At 42.3% G+C, this 20,357-nt stretch overlaps 1 long non-coding RNA gene across 1 annotated transcript in view; it reads left to right on the forward strand.

Annotated features, from left to right (window-relative positions):
• The window catches only part of LOC137446890 (uncharacterized), a 157,359-nt gene that overhangs the window by 101,772 nt on the left and 35,230 nt on the right, over positions 1 to 20,357 (forward strand). The window contains exon 3 of the long non-coding RNA XR_010988748.1: positions 19,085 to 19,162. This is a non-coding gene — a long non-coding RNA (uncharacterized lncRNA). The remainder of the gene's footprint in view (positions 1 to 19,084; positions 19,163 to 20,357) is intronic.

The raw sequence follows: 20,357 nt of genomic DNA on the forward strand, positions 1-20,357 counted from the left end.
TTCACTTGTAGATTGGAGCAGTAGTGTTTATTTAGTCCTCATTGTCCCATCAGTGGCACTTAGTGATGCTCCTGGGAAGAGTCCTGGCTCCATGCAGTGCCTGTTCTTTCCTGCTCTGCAAAGTCCCCAAGAGAATCATAGAATGCTTTGGATTGGAAGCAACTTTTAAAGGTCAGCTTGTCCAAATGCCTCACTCCCTTCCTATCCTTGGGGCTGTGAACCTCCAGGGCTACCTCACTTTGCTGCAGGCTACACAGCAACCCTGATTATTCCCATGCTCTTGTGCACATCACAGCTACCTATAGCAAGGCTTTGCCTTAGCTGGCATGCAGCAAATCTGTACATGTGTGCTGAAAAGTACCAGAGACACTGCTCCTGCAACAGCCCCAGGTTAGAAATGGGCCACAGGCAGCATTTCCAGCCTCCCTATTTCCAGTGTGTTGCTTTCAACAGATCCAGCATCCCAAAAGGAAGCTGCAATGTGAAGCAGCTGTTTCTCGTCAGTTTCCCAGTATGTACAGTAAATTTCTGTCCTTCCTGAAATCTTACTGTGGTTGCAGGATTAAAAACATTATTGAGTCAACGGATCTTAGTGCAGGCTGAGCTTCTGCAATGTCTCCATAAGGTCCTGCCCTCTACAAGCATTCAAACTTGGCTATTTGTGGAGGAATTTCTCAACACAGGAAGGCTACTGAACAGAGGCAGAATTTCACTGGGAAACGTAACCTCCCAGATGAACCATCTCAAATAACATGTCGCTGCTCACTGCTGCTGTCCATACCCAAAGCCCCCAGAAAGCTGGATTCAAGTTCCTATCTCTGTTTGGAGTCAGTGGGAGTTCTGTCTTCATTATCTTTTGTGGGGAAGGACACGTAGCTGTTGTGATGTCAACATGGACATCAGAGGCCCTGTATGTTTCTCCTCCAGTACCTAAGAAGGTCTTTGTATCCTCACCAGCATGATGATTCCTGAAGTAAAATGTTACACAGAATGGCAATGGCAGGCTGAAACCTTACATCATTTTACACTGGCCATCAAGTTGAACTGAAAGCACTTGGCACACTCCTAAATAAGATATTAAAGCTTAAGGCTGAGAGGCAGAAGCACATAAGTGATGTATGAAAACGCTGATCGCCAATTTCCAGGTTCCAGGTGTGATTCATGGGGATGCTGCCTGGGATGCATTTATATCCAACCATAACAAACATAAACAGAATGACAGAGTTTATTAAGCCAGTGGCAAATGTAAATGATGAAAGGCTGCTCTGTAAAACTGCATTAGACGTGTCCCATTACATGATGTAAACCACATTTTGTAGCTGCTTAAACATAATGCTCCTTTCATGCCTCTAATTCCTGTGGCGATTTAAATGTCTGTGTTTTATGAGATAGGTGAATGACAAAATGTGAATTGCACTTGTGCATGTTAATGTTCCATTAGCAATATAAAAACAAGAGATAAAATAATGTCATTGAGAGGGATGTAAATCTCTAAATATTTATTGTCAGGAAGAGACAATCATTTTTGTGCCCAGTGTTGAATGAGGGGTAGTAACCACCCTTTCCTGCTGTAGATTGCAATCACACACAGAGACCTCTCAGGGCTGAGGCACCAATGTGGACAGAGAGGATAAAACTGCACCAGCAGAAGGGTGGATACCAGGTGGTCAATAATATACCAAAAACATTACAGGTTTTTGTGTTCTGAGATAGTTGGTGGTTGTTGTTTTTAATTCAGTAAGAAATGAAGAAAGGAGGCTGTTAGTGGGTATCAGCTTGGCTGACAAGAGTAACCCTGTAGTTGTTTCTTAGAATAGAATAGAATAGAATAAACCAGGTTGGAAGAGACCTTCAAGATCATCATGTCCAACCTATCACCCAACACCACCTAATCAACTAACCCATGTGACCAAGCACCCTGTCAAGTCTCCTCCTGAACACCTCCAGTGACGGCGACTCCACCACCTCCCCAGGCAGCCCATTCCAATGGGCAATCACTCTCTCTGTGTAAAACTTCCTCCTGACCTCCAGCCTGAACTTCCCCTGGCGCAGCCTGAGACTGTGTCCTCTTGTTCTTGTTCTGGTGCTGGTTGCCTGGGAGAAGAGACCAACCTCTGCCTGTTTACAACCCCCCTTCAGGTAGTTGTAGAGAGCAATAAGGTCACCCCTGAGTCTCCTCCTCTCCAGGCTAAGCACCCCCAGCTCCCTCAGTCTCTCCTCATAGGGCTTGTGTTCCAAGCCCCTCACTAACTTCGTTGCCCTTCTCTGGACTCGTTCCAGCAAGTCAACAAAGTGGCCAGGAGATAGCTTTGGACCTTTACAGATATATGGATTTCCAAGAGCACACAATGTTAATCACCCATCATGGGCACAGCTATTGTTTGCCCGGGGTACACTGAGCAGCCCGGTGGAGTTCACCATTCGGGATGATGTTGGGTGTTTCTTTCTAATCACTCTTGCTGTGAAAGTCCCTGGACCTGTTTTGCTGTGCACCAACTCACAGTTTCTTGATGGACACTCACAGGACTTTGTGCTTTCTCTGTGCCACGCCAGTCCTGCCTGATGGCTTTATGCCACAAACACAGAAACGTGAGAGATGCTCAGAGTGCTCTGGCTTTTAGTAGAGTAATTTCACTCTTTTGTTATGCAAGCGTTATTGAGGATCTTTTGTAGAGAGGATTCATTTTTCCTGATTCAAGGCAATTTAAATGCATTTAACAACTGGTGGAGCTTCCCCTGATGTTGTGGAAGAATATGCATTAGCTTTGTTCCACAAACCTTGCTTGCTTAAAGAATTGTTGTTTTTTTTCCCCATTTAATGGAGATCTCACCATTTCTGATCAGATTGTTTAGTATTTCATGCAATTGTCCCTGAAGTGTGCAAGGGTCACTGCCAGGCACTTGCTCTATGTGTCCTTGGGACTAATTTGGGTGAGATTTGTGGTTTTCTGGGCACATCTGTGGGACTGAAGGGTAGTGTAGGTTTCTCTACGGCCTTGCTCTCTTGTAGGCAGCTGGCTGTGCTGTCGTAGAAAAGCTTCTTGTGCTGTTACCTTGTTATTGCTCCTTTTTTATGCATCTATGAATTGCAGTTATTATAAGGCATAGAGGAAGAGAAATCTCTAAAAGCATGAAGGAAACATTTAGTAGGTGGGTTTGTTCTGACTTGCTGTTATTTTGGTAAAAATGGAGTTGGGAAGGAAATTGATTTTCTGTCCTGAAGAAGTATTTTCACTGTAGCATGAAAAATGTTTCAGCCGTGCTAGAGGGTGAGGCTGAATGCCTTTCAAAACTTTGAAGACCTGCCTGCTTGGCAAAAGGCAGCTTCCTAGAGCGTGGGCACTCATTTAGCTTGCTACAGAGAGGACAGGAATCTAGATCTGTGTTCCCCTGGCCAGCAGAGCAAACATTTCCCACTCCCAATATTCTCTGAAAACCCTCCCAGAATATAAACTATTTCCAGATGAAGCACAGAGAGGCTGAAGACATTGAAATTTTGTTATCAAACCATAGAGAAGGGAGACTCATTTTGAAGAAAGATCTATTACTCCTGCAGTGGAAAGTATTCCTATTTATTCTCCACTCTTCATTGTACTCTCTCGTCCCCCTTCTTGTTAGTGTGCGTTCAGCAGAAACTGTCAGCCAGTTTCAGTGATAGATTTCTGATTTCAAAGCATGCACAGTGCACAGGAAAAGCAGCATAAAATATAATTCATAGCACCAATTAAAAAATATTTGCAGCACTGTATCTCCCATACAAAGTTTAAATGTAGCTTCCCACCCCCACCCCCCCCATCTTTTTAGAATACATTTGATTACAATTTGCAATTCCCCAACGTGGGGAATAGCAAAGCTCTCTAGAGCGTGACATAAGGGGTTTGGAGGCAGCACAGGTCACCACTACTCATTTGCCCATATCTGTTCTTACCTCATGTTCTTAGTTTTCAAGCATTTGGGCTCTTTTTGACAGTAAACAGTCAGATGCAGTGGGAAGGACCTGTCCCGCCCAGCAGTGCACTTGCTGATTACCAGCATCCCACTTGCTTTCTTCATGCATCAGAAAGAGCATTACTGAGAGCTCAGGAATGACAGAGAGGAGGATGAGAGAGGACAAGGTAAATCCATTTCTGCCTTTTGTGTGAAGCCCTACTGGGCCTTATAGCAAAATAGCTTTTAAATCATCTCAGAAATGGGATAATTAAGTGCAGCAGAGACAAAGTCACTGCAGGCTTAGAGAAGACCACTACATTCATGGTACTTGCAGCTTGTGTCTTAAACCAAGGCTCTTTTCTCATGGATGAGTAGAGGAGGGGCTTTTTCTCTCGTGTGTCCCACTCTCTGACTACTAAGTTGGTCAGAATTCCTGAGCAGAGCAGAAAGGTTTAGGACAAAGCCAGTCAGTAAGATTTCAAATTCACAAATGCATTTTAAGAGATGTTTATTATTTAATATTTCAGTCCAAAATCTTAGAAGTGTTTCCAAGAGCAGCTAACCTGAAGAGGTCTTCATAAGCTTGGATGATACAGATCATAACAGAAACTTCCTAGGACTTTTAGCAAGAGCTATACGAAGCTAAAGGCAATAACTGTAGGATACATTAGATCAGACTTGGAAAATAAACTTCCTGTCACTTTAATCCCCTTACCTCTTGGAAATCCTTTTTGGATCCTTCTAAGGGTAAGAGGTTCCCCTCTCAGAATTAACTGCACTTTAACAGTGTAACACACCAGCTTACACTCGTCCTTTCATAAGCCAGCCCGTCTTACTATGCCAGTCACACACACGAGTATTTCATTCATGGTTGTGCAGCACCTCTCCTGCAACTGGCCTCACTTGGCTTTGTGGGACTGGGGAGCCTCTTGCAGGAGAGGCAGCACTAGAACTGCAGGAGAATTTTGCTGCCTCTGTGGCTTCTTTGCTGTCTTTGTCCGTGAGATGTAATGAAAGGTCCAGGACATGTTACAGTTGGAGACATTTTTCAGGAGCTCATTTTACTTGGCTTCTTTTTCTCAGTGAATATTTTTGTGTACCTCCTATTATAGTCATTAGATTTGTGTGGCTGTTCAACCCCTACATGCTCTACATTTGTGTTTTCCTCCTACTTCTTTAAAAATAGATATTGTGGTGTTCAGCATCACATTTGTTGCTGTGGAGATGATTGTGATGTTGCCAATGGAGATATGACTTCACTGACAACCCCTGAAGCAGGACAGAAAGGTGAAGGCAGGGTGTGACTTTAGCTCTCCTCTGTTGCCCAATTCCTAATAATCCTGATCTGTCATTGCTCCTTCCATGTGCTTCTGTATGCTGCATCCTGAATTTAACTGATGCCCAAATCTCTCTTCTGTCTTAACCTGGGCTTCATTTCTGCATAAACATATACATATAAATATGTAGTGGGTGCAAATTGCCTGCAGTTAGGGTTAGAACACAGTACTGGTGTAATGATTTGTTGATTCTTGCAACACTCCCAATCTCAGCTGCACTGCTGTCTCTGCCTACCAGCACCCTTTGGGCTGTAATTCTGTAGGAAGAATCCACCAAAAGTGCATGCACAGAGAAGCTGTCTAACATTCAGGGGAAAATGGAAGTAATTTCCCTTTTTTCTTTTTTTTTTTGGTATGGGCAATTCCAAAGAAAAATGACAGGTCAGAGGGAGGGAAGGAAAAAAAAGAGATGGGCAGAGTGACAAGCCATTATTGCTCCTGCTGCTTATGCTGAATGCCTGTCAAAAATGTAAACGTCATTTCCACCCTGCTGCTTACCCCATGGTGTTTCTAAAGAAAATTGGAGGGCTTGTGAGAGCAGCTTTGACTTGAAAGATGAAAGAAAGATAGGAGAGAGCAGGATTTGGATCTGCAGGGTGCAGGTAGGATATAGGTAGGGCCAGGTGGGTGGTTCTTCTTCAGGTGGCCAGAGGCAAGCTCCCTCTCACAGTGGAAAGATTTGTGTTTTGGTGATGCTGCAACATAGTGCCATAGTCAATGTCAAATTAAAGTTCTCTGCAAAGGAACATTCTAGCTCCACTGGGAAGTTCAGACCCTGTGTACCTGTCTGTATAGTTTTGAGTCATACAAAGTTTTGTAGAGAATTCCTAACATCTGTGGTTAAATGAGCTGTATGTGCCACAGGGGGAAATTAGTGCCTTTAGAAATAGAGAGGTATTTCTTCCTGGCACTCTGAGGGTCTGCATCAGAAGTGGTTTGTGCTGTGATGGTAATTGAGTTTCATCTGATTGCAGCAAAACTATGAATCAGCTGCAGCCCATTTTTAATAATGAAAAACTGAAACAGAAATATATCCACAGTGCTGCAGCTTTCAGTGATTATATGCAGCAACTGGTGCCTGCAGCCTTTCTTTGGACTCAGATTCTCTCTCTTTTTGTTTGTTAGTTTGGTTTTTTTCTTGTTGTTTGTTTCTTTTAGGTTAAGCATTAGAAAAGAATCCAATATTTAGAGCACTTATTTGGCATGATGTTGAACAGAATGCAAGAATTAATATTGCTCTCTCCTGTGCTCCAGTGCACTCTTATTTTGGATGCCCTGTTGGAGGAGACTTCCCTTTCCCTGCTCCTACCCCAGGCCAAATAATCAGCAGTCATCACCAGTAGCATGGAATTTGGCAAGCCATGATGTGCTCTGGAAATCACTTGTGGAAATCATGCAGTGACCTTGAGCGCTGATAATGGAAAACTGTATTTTACCTTCCTTGAATAAAGGAAGATATTGTGTAGTATTAACAGAAGGATAAGTTACTATGGTGATGGAGGCTTTATAAGTAGGTGGAAATAAATATATGTGTAGTGCCTTTTAGCTATGAACTGACAAGAAGATTGTGACTTGCTTCCATGGGGCTTTATGGAGCAATGGAGTGTGTTCACATTGATACTTTCTGGGAGTTAGAAGTGATGTATGAGAGACCTTGTTTCATTATCATTGCTGCATCTACCGAGTGGTAGAGCATCTGTTGAATCCCAGATTTTTCTCATACTTGCTCTGGGCCTTGTTCCACCTCACCTCCAGTTTTGAGGGCTGTTGTTACAGTATTCATCATTCCTCCCTCATTTCTTTGTTTTCTGCCTAATGACACTGGGCTTTGGTTGGGACAGCTCAGCTTAATAGGGTTCTTTACTGCCTTCTTCCTGCATTATTGCAGGCAAAGCTCCAAAACAAATAAATTTCTGGCCTCTGTCCTTGGTTCTTGCTATTTCTTTTGTTTTGACTCTGTCTTATAATGTTCCTCTGCTTAGGACATAAAGCTTTGTCAGCTGCAAGAATAATATGATATACCATCCCCAAGAGAGGGAAGTGCAGTGAATGCTTCTCATCTAGAGGCTCCTGAGGATGAGTGAGGCTGTTCCAAAGCTCTGCATAAAACCACATCCTGAGCTGCAGCTGGGTTTGTAACCACAGCTTTGCAGACTCTCAGAGGTTCTAGGCATGGCTTACTTGAACAGGGCAAATAAATGAAGGGGGAGAAGACATTTGATTCCCTACTCCCCTACAACCCCCTTGTTTGTGTTTCAAGGTAGACGAACACTCTGGGGTGTAGGGGAGAATGTTTGGTTGTTTTCTCTTCTTTCTCCACCTCTCCCTTCCCCTAGGTCCGGGGTCATTTTTATCTGACTTGTTGGTTTGCTTTACTTCTCCTGTGTCCCCACCTGCTTGGCCTCTTTATCTCCATTACCTTTATCTGTAAAAAGCCAAAATGAGTTATAGGAAGGATTTAGGAAGCACTGATGGTAATGTGATGATCACTTAAATTGATTTTAAAGCCTTTTTGGCTTCCAGAATTTTGCTCATGACTCATATCTGTTCACAAGACACGATTATAGAATTTTTTAGAACAATGGCATGTGTGCAGCTTTGCAAGGCCTCTAGTGTTGATTGAAAGGAGACTTCTCAAATGAGAAGGTAAAAGTCAAGCCTCATATGAGACATCAGGACTCGATTTTTCTACCAGCTGGTATGTATTTGCCTGCATCTGCCATGCCTCAGAAAAAGCTGCTGGCAGCAAGAGCTGTGCTGTGTCTCATGATGCATGCAGGGGAATCTGCTCCCTGTGTTGGTTCTGCAGTGCTGAGAAGGTGGAAAACTTGCTTTTGTCAATAAAATAAATAGACATGTCTCAAAGAGCAAAACAGAAGCTGTGCAAAGCTGTTCTGCTCTACCACTGTTAGAGCAAGGTTTGAAGTGGGCTGTGGAAGAGCAGTGAATGAGTGCTGTGCATTGACAGCACCCTCACACCCCAGTCCTCTGCCACTCACCCCGCTTGCCTGCTGGAGTTTTCCGTTCTCTCAGATACATTTTATTTGTGTGCTTCAGCTTCATTGAAGCCTTAGCTGGGTGGCTGATGGCATCAACTGTCTTTCTACTCACACCCAGCTATTCTGGAATTGCCAGCCGAGCTCCGTTTTCACATCTCTCTTCCTGCCAGTGTCTGACTCCTGATAGATGTGCTATTTGCACGCAGTTTCATGCAAGGCTCCCAGGTTGCAGATGGGTTCTCACCAGCCCCGTGCTGAACCTTGCAAACTGTTCCATGAACCCAAGGTAAGGTCTGATCTAAGACAGAAGACAGCAGCAGAAATTTGGTTTTCCTGTTTTTTTGATAGTAGAAAGCTTGGTTTGACAAAAGGTGTTTATTCAGTCTTGCATGCATGGGGTATGATGATGTACATGGACTGGCCAGCATCCATGCTTTGGCTGCCTTGTAGCTGCTTCGGCCTGAGCCAATTAACTGATTTGTTCCTGCACCAGCAGTCACTGAGCATATGAATCAGATGCATATTTGCATTTCCTAAATTTAGCACATGCATCTATGCATCCAGTCTGTGAGTACAATTTGGGCATGTTTTCATTTGCATTTTATCACATTCAACTGCGGGAGGTTTAGATAACTTTAAGTTGAGCAGGACCTCTAGTGGACTGCTATGACAAAACGCTGGCATTCCCATAACCTTCAACCATCTTTGGAGGACTTGCTTGCAAGGAAAGGCTTCTTCAGTGGTGTAAATAAAGTTTAACAAGTCTGCAAAGACATCCCTGTAACATGGAGGTTTGTATGGCAGGTACAAATCGTGGAAGTCTGTCCTGGTGTAATCATACAGCTTGAATTCACCAACCAACTTAACCAGTATGTAAGCAGCCTTTAAATATCTCTAATAGTTTGTTTCATGCACATTCACTGCTGTGGAAGCTATTTAAGCAGCTTCAGAATAAATGGCAATGTTTGGGTTCATCAGGAAGCCTTTTGGGTTTAGCTTCAAAGTGGAGCAAAGCAAGTTACGCTACCACCATTGGCTTTTGATGTTTGCTGTGTTCCTCTGCTTCACTCCCTGACAGAAGGAATCAGCTAGTGGCAGGGTGTTTGGCACACATCTAGGAGGTTGGGAAACATCATTCCATCCCACTACTGAGGCACTAGACCTTAAAAAAGATGCTAATGAAGCTTGAAATCACATTTGCATTGCAAATGCTACAATTTGTTCTGCCTTTATAAGGAATTAATTTGAACTGTTTGTTGTTGTGTTCCAATTGTGCAGTTGAATAATGCTGCTGCTTTAGGTGGCTCAGTTCTGTAAAGATCTTGTTCAGAAACAAGGCAGAGTGAACAAAAACTTTGCTGTGTTGGACAGATCATCTATGCAACTTTCTGACATTCATTTGTCAGCCATCTCCATATTATCAGGCAATGGGAGAGTCCTCTTCTCCCTCCAAGTCTGAAGAGTGTTTTTTTTTCCCTTTTTCACACAAAATCAGTTCTGTGTGCCTTTGAAGAAGGGGCCTGTTTACATTTCTCTGTGGTTGATTGCAGGTTTGGGTTTTTTTTTCTCCATGGAAGAAAAATTAAACAACAAAATTTAACACAAGGTGAGGAATTACAGTGCGCTAAAAATGAAGTTACTTGGATTTACTTTCAAAGATCATGAGCTTAGCTTCTTAAATATTCTGTTTGGACCTGGGGTTGTCACATTTATTTTAATTGTGTGCACTTGCAGTAACTTTATTCCACCTTTTAAAGGCTGTTTTATACTCTCCTCACAATTTTGAATACCTTCACCCATTTGCACATATAACAAGAGCATATTCTTAGAGGGTGACCTTCCTAAACTTGGTGCATATCTGACTCATTTGACTTTTCCTGTACTTTGTGGAGATACTTTTTTTGATAAGAATAGAGTGGTTCAGCTTCATCTGCATACAGAGACATATCTTCTTTTACTCTCTGCAAATAGAAGCTCCAGAACAGTCACATCTACAAATTATTTAACTTTCAGTTGCTCGTTAAATCTTTGGCTCCTTCTGCAGTCTGTGCAAGTGCCACGTACAAAATTCTGGATGTGGGAGGAGGAACAGAATAAAAATTGCCTTTCCTTCACACTGCTACACCCTGCCATGCTTTACTGTCTGATCATGGACTCTCAGTCATCCAAAGTGTCCTGTGCAGTGCCGTGTAACACCCCCCACCCCGAGTTAAGTTAATAAAAAGGCTTGACAAGCAGGAATGTTGGGCAACGCTAACAAGGAATTCTCATTCAAATTCCTAAGGTTTGTTTGTATCAGAGCAGTCTGAAAGGAAGCTGATGTCTTAATATGCTTGTGTGCCTCGTGTGTCTAAAGCAAGGAGAATTAGTGCAGTGTCTGATTTAAACCACAGTTTTCACCACCTAGATTTTTTTTATTTTACTTTATTCCCACTGCATAGCTTTAGCAAGAAGGGAGTGAAAAATTGCTGTCATAAAAGACTCATCTGCTTTCCATTATACTGACATTTAAGGATTGCACACATTAAAATGCTCCTATGTGCTACAGAGAGTGACAGAAAAAACAGGAGGTAGAAATTTATAACAAATGGGAGATTTAGTAATTCAGCCACCCTGGGGTGGGTGTGGAATCAGGACTAGGAAATGATGAAGATCTCTCTGCACCTAACCCTTCCGATCCCTACCTACATGAGCGTGTCAGGGAATTAAATTGCCAGTCCACAGGAAAGTGTTTTCTCAAAACACCTTTTACCCTCTGTCTCCTCCAGAGAAAAACAAACAAAAAAAGGAAGTATTGCTGTTTTCAGCCTAAAGTGTGTTGTGCTCCTTGCAGGCATAGCCCTGAAGTCAGTGATTTAATGTGATCTGGTTTATCACTGTCTTTTGGTCTGTACTGGAATGCAACTAAGAGATGTTCCCTTTGAATTAGGAACCACAATCCCTCCTCTCCTTGGGGACAACTTCCACCCACTGGCATCTTTTGGTTTCTTACAAGTTGAGGAGCAGCTTTTTGTGGTGAGATTTCTGAAAATCCTGGTTGCTTTGTAAGCGAGTGGCAGACAAACAACTCTGCTTGGCAGAGCTGAGGGGTGTGTTGCTAGGTACAGGAGCATTAGCATGGAGTAAGATGTGGTCTTACAGACCTGCTTTTCCAGGTGTCTTCAGATTACCCCACAAAACTACAAGGAAAATTTGAAAATCTTGGGTTTATAATAACATCCCATATCTGCCTTGGCAATTGAACCAAGTAGCACATGTCTAGGCCTGAGAGTTTTGGTTGCAGTTCCTTTTCATGGAGTTCATAGAATACCAGGCTGGAAGGGACCTCAAGGATCATCTAGTCCAACTTTTCAGGGTAAGAATGTAGTTTAAATGGGATGACCCAGCATCTTGTCAAGGTAGGCCTTGAAACAGAGTGATTTTCCTTCAGATCTCTTTCTCAAAGTGTCAGATAATTATAAAACATCTAAAATCTATTTTAAAAGCATCTATTATGGTCCAAACATGGGGCATAAAAGCACTGAGATTAGGTTCTATCTCTGTTTCTCCAGCTACCACTTCTGTATCAAATCTATTCAGTTTACAAGTCAAACCCATTTTTTTCACCCTATCTCCATACCTTTGCCTGTTTCTTATAATTCAACTGTGTTTACTCTGTTCCATGTAACATTCCCACCAGCAGTGAACCTGGTCTGGGGCTGTGCCTAGCTTAGGGGTGCTGCTGCCTGACAGTGAAGATAAATTCTTGCTCTCCCACTAGTACCTCACTTGTCTTTCCAAATAGAGTAAAACCCCAGCTTTGTTAGCAAACTGTGTATTTTATCTCACAAGGGAAGCTAAAAAGAAACACTAACAGGCTTTACAGGACTCAGCTTGCACTGGTTTTTCTAACCCCTAGAAATCTTTAGCATCAGTCTGGCTTTGTCTCAAATCTTGGTCTTTGGTGTTTGGCCATTACCAGCCTCAGGTTGTGTAAAGGACATGTTTATTGCTTTGCAGCAAAGAATAAAATAGCTAAGACTCCACACCTGAAAAAAAAAAAAATATATTATAGCTTCTAATGGAGTTCTAAATTCCAGCTCCCATCTACTTTTCAGAGCTGAACATCCCTACCCATGCTAAGGCAGATGACAGTAAAGAAATGTATTGTCTTAGGCTCTCTGAACACAGTCACTCATTGAGCCACAAAATTCTATATCTAAAGGCTGAGGGGAGCTGATGCACCATGTAAGTAACTTCACATATAACATAAGTAGAAATCAGGCAGAGCTCTGCAGGCAGTATCAAATATCGAAGCCCAGCCTCCATTTCTTTGGTTGAATGCTTGCATCTGCAAATGATGATGCTCCAATTTATCACCCCGTATAAAAGATGGGCTCAAATGCATACCACTGAATTTATGGCTCTGATAGCCTTAGCAGGGGGTAGTGGGAGGAAGTGGAGGAGGGGAAAGAAAGATGCTCACAGGGGATAAAAATGAAAGGAATGAACACTTTCACTGAACTACAAATTGTTGGCCCTTTGTGTCTTGTTGATGCCTCAATGATCAGTACCAGCTCCCTCTCTATAGCGTGCATTGCCCTATGCCATTGCCTGCTGCTTTGCTTGCCCTGTTTTCTGAGGCTGCACAGCAGGGGCTCCTCACAAGGACACAGGGAATCAGGAACAAAATTAAACCACAGGATGAGTTATGGCAATCTGGAAGAGAGTGAACAGCAAGCTATAACTTCTGTGTTGTAAAAAAACTCCGAACAACAAACAGTCCTATTTCATCAGTGTGTTTATCAGATGCCTCATTACACACCCACGTGGGTTTGTGGCCTCAGTGGATCCCTGTGCTTAGTAATTTAAGCACGTGCCTAACTTGGATGTATCTGGGCACAGTGAGACAAGAAGTGAAAATGTATCTTTGGGGCATTTCTACAGTCATAAATCTTTATAAAGACAGGAAAACCACACATTTTTAAGTGTGTTACAAGAAAGGTATGGGTTCCTCTAGTTTGGGGACAGCCCAGGTAAAAAGTTTGTATGTACATTAGGGTTGAAACTTCATAGGAGATCAAAGGTCCTAATTCCAAGTTTGGGAGAAATATCAATGAATTAATGCAGTACAAGCCTGCTGTGGAATAAGAGGTGCAGTTTTAAGTTATTCTGTGCTTGAAGAGGTATTCAGTGAAGGAAGTGCTACTTTAACCATTTGATAGAGATTGTGCTAGCAGGTTTTTACAGGTTTAATGAGTTTCTCCAGTGAGTATGTTCTCAAGAATATTTTTTTATGAACACTGACTTAGCCTTTCTAGAAGACATTCCCTGTGGGAACTGTGAGGGAGAAAATGGGGGGCTATCCTGGCATTCCTTAATGAAACACTATGGCACTTCTGTGAGTGGGATCCTTTGCAATCCTCTCCTTTACAGGTTGTATTTGTTGCCCAGAGTTTTCCAGAACATCTGTTTCTGTGCTCTGAATGGAATGCTTCCCAACAAAGTAGGATGGTTTAGAAATTGTTTGTTTTTTCTCAAATTAACCTTTCTTTCTCTATCAGCAATGCTTGCTGCATGATTGCAGTGGGCATTGCCTGTTCTAAATGAGTTAGTTATAGAGGCAGGATAGACTCTTGTCTGGCCTTTTTGCTATTAATGGTTGACCTTATATCCTTGTCATCACAGGGCTCAATACTAACACTGTAATGTAGACTGCACATAAAATACATCATTTCCATATAGATTTGAAACTCTAAAACATGTGGACATCAGCTCTCAGGGTTTCAGACACAGAATGGCTTGGAATAAATAACATCAATGTTCTCCTCAGAAAGGTATTTTTAGTACTTCATGGTTTTATTCACACCATGAAGGTTAAAAACCAAATTTCATAGAAAAAAAACTATCCTATGTTAAAGGCTTGAGGGTACCTGAAGGTTTCACAGTAATAGTGTGCATATGGCTACTGCTGTATAAATACTGATTGTTAAGATTTCAGAAGTGTTAATGTTAAAGGCCAAGTTTGTCCTGTCTCGTACCATGCAAGTCTCATTAGATCCTGTGATCAGAATCTGACTCAATAAAAAGACTTTTGTCCAGTGATTCTAAGCATAGCTCTTAAGACAATTAACTTGGCTTAGCATTCTGATTTGATCTTAAGCAGGAACCATATTCCTTTGAAAAGGATTTATTGCATCCATTTCAATCAATAATGCTGTTAAAAGAAGAGTGGGAAAGAAAGCAGAAGATATGGTATGACATAAATCAATGGGGAGATATAGTAAATTTTATAGCAAAAAGGAAAAAAAAGGTAGGCAAAATTGACAGTCAAAATATTAGCCCAGCACTCAGTTCTGGTGCTGAGATGGATAGTGTAAGTATTTAATCAAAGCAGCTGAAAATCTCCTGCAAGACATAGATCACAGTCAGCTCTGAGAGGAGGCAGTGAGGGGAAGGAAATCTCTTGACAGCTTCTGTGCCTTTAAGCACACTGTATGCTAACACTCTCACTGCTTAAAATATTTATAAAATGTGATACTGAAGGTCTGAGAACAGAGGCTTCTGTGGCAGACAGTCCTCTTTTGGGTCCTGTCTCACCGATGGAAGAGGTGACAGTCCCTGGCTGCCCTCTTCCAGAGCACACAGATTGCTTCATCTGGGGATCAGCAAGAGGGAAAGGATAAAAAATAGGAAGAGGAGGAAAACCGCTCCATGGAGACAGTGGCAGGTAGCTCAGGTGTGTCTACAACCTAAAAATGGAGGATCCATGGTTTAGTAGGGCCAGTCTGGGCCTTTGCCTTTAGTTAGTAGTAATAGAATAGACCAGGTTGGAAGAGACCTTCAAGATCATTGTGTCCAACCCATCATCCATCCCACCTAATCAACTTTACCATGCAACCAAGCACCCTATCAAGTCTCCTTCTGAACACCTCCACCACCACCCTGGGCAGCCCATTCCAATGGGCAATCACTCTCTCTGTGTAGAACTTCTTCCTAACCTCCAGCCTAAACCTTCCCTGGTGCAGCTTGAGACTGTGTCCTCTTGTTCTTGTGCTGGTTCTGATGCTGACAACTAGATGGACAAATTATTTCACCTAGCAGTGAAATTTTCCTACTCCTTGAAAGCATTAGTAATAATAATCACAAGTGCATGGAGTTGTTTAGACTGCGGATGAAAAGCCTCATCTATGAGCAGTGAGATGGTGTTATTTTTTATTGCTAATAATTACTTGCCAGAGTGATCACTTGCCATCAATTATTATTGGACCTAAAGTCCTTTTCTGTGCTCTACAAGGTTCTGCTGTAACAAAGAGTGTGCTGGCTGCACACTCTTGCCAAACTCCAGCTCATAGGCAAGAGGCACCAAGTGGGACAAAACCTCCAAGATTTGGTTCAGTAATAGTTTTGCAATACCCTAGCCCCATGCATCCCAAGGCTTTGCTTAAGTGTTTGGGTTTGAAAACCCTCTGGATTCCATTGAAGTTCTCTTGATTTCTTTATCTTATAATTCTGTGCATGCTGGAAGGGCAGAGAATGAGTGGACTGTGTGCAGAGACTGGTTGATTGAGGTGGCCTCTTCATTAGGAGAAGAGGGATGTGTAATGTCTGAGTACTTAACTCCAATTAACTGATTAACTTGAGGTAAAATCCAAGGCTGTTTGATATTTTGAAGTCAAAGACTGCCAGCTGCCTTCTGTTTGGAATACAAACTGCCTTGGGAGTTTCTTGGTGTAGTTTTTGGGATGGCTAAGGAGGAACTCCTGTGATCAGCCTGGCCAAGGCACCATGGGCTCTGGATCATGTCCAGCAAAGCTGCTGCACTACAAATGACACAGATCTGTGGATGCTAGGACCCAGCTTGTAGTAAACGTGTGCCTGAGGCAGGTACATAGCAAGAAAGGTACACAGGAAGAAATGCAGTCCTGGGGGTGAAAAAGGTAATAATGATGTTTTCTCCATGCACCAGTTTTGCTGTTGGAGGGGAGCATGGGGACAGGAGGGCTGGGCAAGTTGCACCCTTCCTCTGATGCTTACATGGACTGACATCACCCAGGCACTACTCACCTACTCTGTGCCGTGTCCTGAAATCCTCTGTACGTCTGCAGCTCTCTCTGAGGCTGCTGTTATTTTTTTTATGAAGCCAGAATTAATTCAGAAATATAAAAAGAATGGTAATAGCTACAAATGTGCCAATTTATGCTTTTATCACTCTCCCCAGCATTTTTGGGTTCAGGCTGCTTCTTTCCCCCACCCACTGAAGCAACTCACCGTTGTAACATTTCATCCATAGTTCAAATGCATGGCCCATTCTTCCAGTAGAGTGGCTTTACAAATTCTCATTTGGTCCTTCCCAGACACAACTGTTTTTTAAGTGTGGTGTATAGGTTTAGTCCTTGTTTAACCACTCCTCTCACCATTTTTGATCTCTGAAGGTTGAGATTTTGGTATTAAATATGGTTACAAACCCTTGGTTTTATGAGGTCTCGAAAGCCTCAAAATATTTTGTTGCCTTAATGCTCGTTGCACCGAGAGCTACAACTCCTTAACAGCCCCTGACAGAGTGCATGCTTGCAAATGGTAATTAGAGGCACATTTTTTATGAGCCACATGAATTCAATGTCTGTGCTTACACCAGCCCCTGAGTCATGGAACAGCAAATGGTTGGTGATAGCCTCTGATTAATCCCAGCCAGGCTGCGAGCCAGCAGCAACCTGAAGCTGGAATCTCCATCTGCAGTTTCCAGCCAGCTCAGCCGTGCAGGGCCTCAGGGAGGTCTGTTGTTCCCGGGCAGAAGGCGAAGCAATCCGTTGATTGTATACTGGTCTGGGCTGCGTTGTGGTTTTGTGTGCTCAGATAAAATACTGTCTAAGTGTGGCTATTATTTTAACAGTTTTTAAGCAGAAAAGGAAATCTGCTGCTTTTTCTTTCTTTTCCCTGATCTGCCTCACAAATGAGTAGTTCTGGACATCTCAGTTCTTTTTGAAGACCAGCTCATTTCTGACATCTAAGAATGTTGCTCTACCTGTTCTTTCAGAATTGGTTCTTTCATCTAACTTTTATTTCTAGGTTGTTGGGTTTTGGTTGTTTGGGTTTTCTTCACCTTTAATCTCAGTGAGATGTTTTAGGCAGCTGCACTTTAATCTTTAGCATTAATTAATTGGGTAAAGGATAAAGTAGCAGAAGCATGGATGACAATATTGATGAAAGTAATAAAAACAGATTAATGGCTAGATTGAAAGAAACAGAACCCAGTGTCGCTGCAGACATGGATATTAATGAGATTTCCTTTGTTTCTTTGTGAGGGTAGGCAGTTTCTCCCACCCCACCAATCTCTGCAAGTGCCAAAGATTTTCTTTACTTTATGCCTGGTTCCAGTTAGAGCTGCAGCAGAAACTGGTAAAGGCAGTGAAATATTGTTAGAAACAGGAATTTCTGAGCTGACAGTAAATGTGACAAACCAGTAATCTCAATGGGATACTATTTTTGTTTTCTTGTGGTGACCAATGAGGAGGGAGAAGCAACTTTGGTTTGGGGTATTTATGCAAAATGAAGCTCTGGCATTGATTTGCTTGGGCAGGAAAGACAGGCAGACAGGCATGCAGTTTTCCAGTGTCTACCCAACTTACTAGAGGAATTTAAATGTATGGAAATGGAGAAAGGTAAGGAGGTGAATTAAGGAGATTCTGCCACACCAGCTGCTGGTCTGTTTGTCTGTCCAAATAAATAAGACCAACCAGTATCTTGAGGGTAAATGAAATAGACTCTTGACTTAGCAATGCATATAAACAGCTACTAGGTATTTGGCATTCTGGTTTTTCCTAGTGTCTCATAGTTTGTGTTGAGTGCAGCCTTCCCTTGCTTGATTTCAAGAGGCAAAACAGAAACAAGTCACAGCATTATACAGTGATGGTGGGTCATAACATCTCAACATTATCTGCTCAGAGCCTTTATCCAGGGAAATAAAGTGATGGTGGTCTGAAAATGAAAAATACCCCATCACTGTAGTGTCCATTTCTGGGTCTGTGCCTGCACCCTGCTTAGGCAAGCAGAGAAGGTCGATCTGCAGATTCCCTCTGTTAATGACTTGTGATCCTGCAGCAAACTCAATTTGTATCCATGATGAAACTTACAATGTTAGTGGCAGTATTAATATCAGTGTAATTAATAATACTATTTATATCATCAAGAGATAGTCACCGATTATGCAGAAGGATTGGTATCTAACAGCAGATTAACCTTCTCTCACTAGGCAACGGCTTGAACTTGTTTTTCCCCAAGTAACTCATTAAGGGAGATGCTCAGAAGCATTGCCATGGGGGGGAAAAGAGCTGCTGCAGGAGAGCAACTAAAATCTGGGCATCATCAATCACATCATTGCTAGGTGGGCAAAGTCTTAGGACTAAGTTTTCCATTCTTAGCACCAAGGTTTCTGTAACTGAAGTTAAATAAAGTTACACTTCTAGATGAGGCACTCTCATGCCTCTGAATGTGGATCTGTTTCTCAGGAGTAAATCAGGAGCAGCACATTTGTATCCAAACCACTTATTTTGATTTGAGTTAGTCTGGAGATGGATGACTCCTCAGTTATCTCCTATGTAAGCCATGTCCCTTCACTGGGTTGTAGAAAAAAGCAGGTACTGTGGTAAAGAAAAAGATGCCATTTATAAAACCTGGAACAGAAGATGTTCAGTCATTCCCAGCAGATGAAGTGGACTCCACATGGGTGAAAAGTGTGTGAACTTCTTGATTTTTAATTTTGTTTCATTACTGCTTTCTGATATTTGTTTCAAGAAGCCTCCAACATTTTCCTCTTTGTTTTGTGTCCTTTTATGTCAGGTCCTTTCTACATACGTGGCTGGAGAACTGGGAAAGCAACGGAGCAAGAAATACTGTGCAAATAAAGGGTCACCCATGGTAAGGAAGAGAACTATTTTCAAAGTATTTGAAGCTCTTTGTTTTTCCTTAGTGCTACTTTAATTCAGACTTCTGAGAAACTCCGAGGCATAAAGATGTCTTTGTTAAAATTCATTACTTTTTTTCCCTTTATTTAAAGGAGGAGGAATAAGAGTCTGAATCAGAGACTTCTGGTGAGTTATATGGGAAGGTCAGAATTGATAGCAGCTGTAAAGTACAAAACTGCTTTAAAAACCTCATCCCTTTCTGGTGATAAATAAAGCACACGATCTCGATTATTTTTCCCTTCTATGGACCTGTTTCAAGTAAAGGGCTTTTGTGACATGCAATTTCTTCTCTGAAAACAAAGTTCATTGGTAATGAAAAATAGTCCTCCCTTTGGGTAAGCTTTATTCCATGAATTCTGACAACCACCAGCTTAGGGTTTATACCATACAAAGGGCTGTACATGTGCAGTGCACAGCCAGAACAATGTCCGTTTGCTACAGAAAAATGATGTTGCAGTAAGAAGACGACAGGGTTCCCAAGGAGAGGTTGGAAAGCTGTCAGAACGGCTGCTGAGCTGGCTTTTGCTAGGAGCTGGCTTTCTAAAGACTGCTTAAACTACTTCAGATAATTTATTCTCTTGAAATTTCAGCTGGTGAAAACTAGAGGTCTCAGATATTTCACCACTGACAGCCAGCCGTGCCTTACCTTGGTCTTTCCAGCAACCAGCAGTGTATATTAAATGGTAACAGGCTCTGGACTAGACAGTCATGGTGGAGGCAGTATCACCTGAAACCTGTCACAGCTTGAGTTAGACTAGTATAGAGATGTCTATTAGTGCTAGGTCTGTGCTCAGTGCTCTGTAGAGAATAGCCTCGTACAAACACAGTGATAGATGAAAATCCCATTGTATCCCTTCTGGTACTACTTGTTCTCTGCTTTTTTTGTTAACCGGGCTTATCAAGTGTTACAGGAATATAAACGCTTCCTGACTCTGCAGCCGCAAGAGGGAGATGGGAAGTGGGAGGAGAGAGAAAAGCTGTCCTTAAAACCAAGAGATTGAATTGAAGGTAGAATAAAGGGATGTAGGATCCAGATACTTGTACAAGAGCTCTTGAAAAGCCAGCAGACAATCCCATTACAGGGACACAAAGGCACAGAGCTGACCGAAAACACTACAGGCCAAATTAGCCCAGGTACAACCAGAGGC

The sequence above is a fragment of the Melanerpes formicivorus genome, unplaced genomic scaffold (genome assembly GCF_026170545.1).
Source record: "Melanerpes formicivorus ecotype bairdi unplaced genomic scaffold, bMelFor1.0.p_v2 SCAF_19, whole genome shotgun sequence".
NCBI lineage: Eukaryota > Metazoa > Chordata > Aves > Piciformes > Picidae > Melanerpes > Melanerpes formicivorus.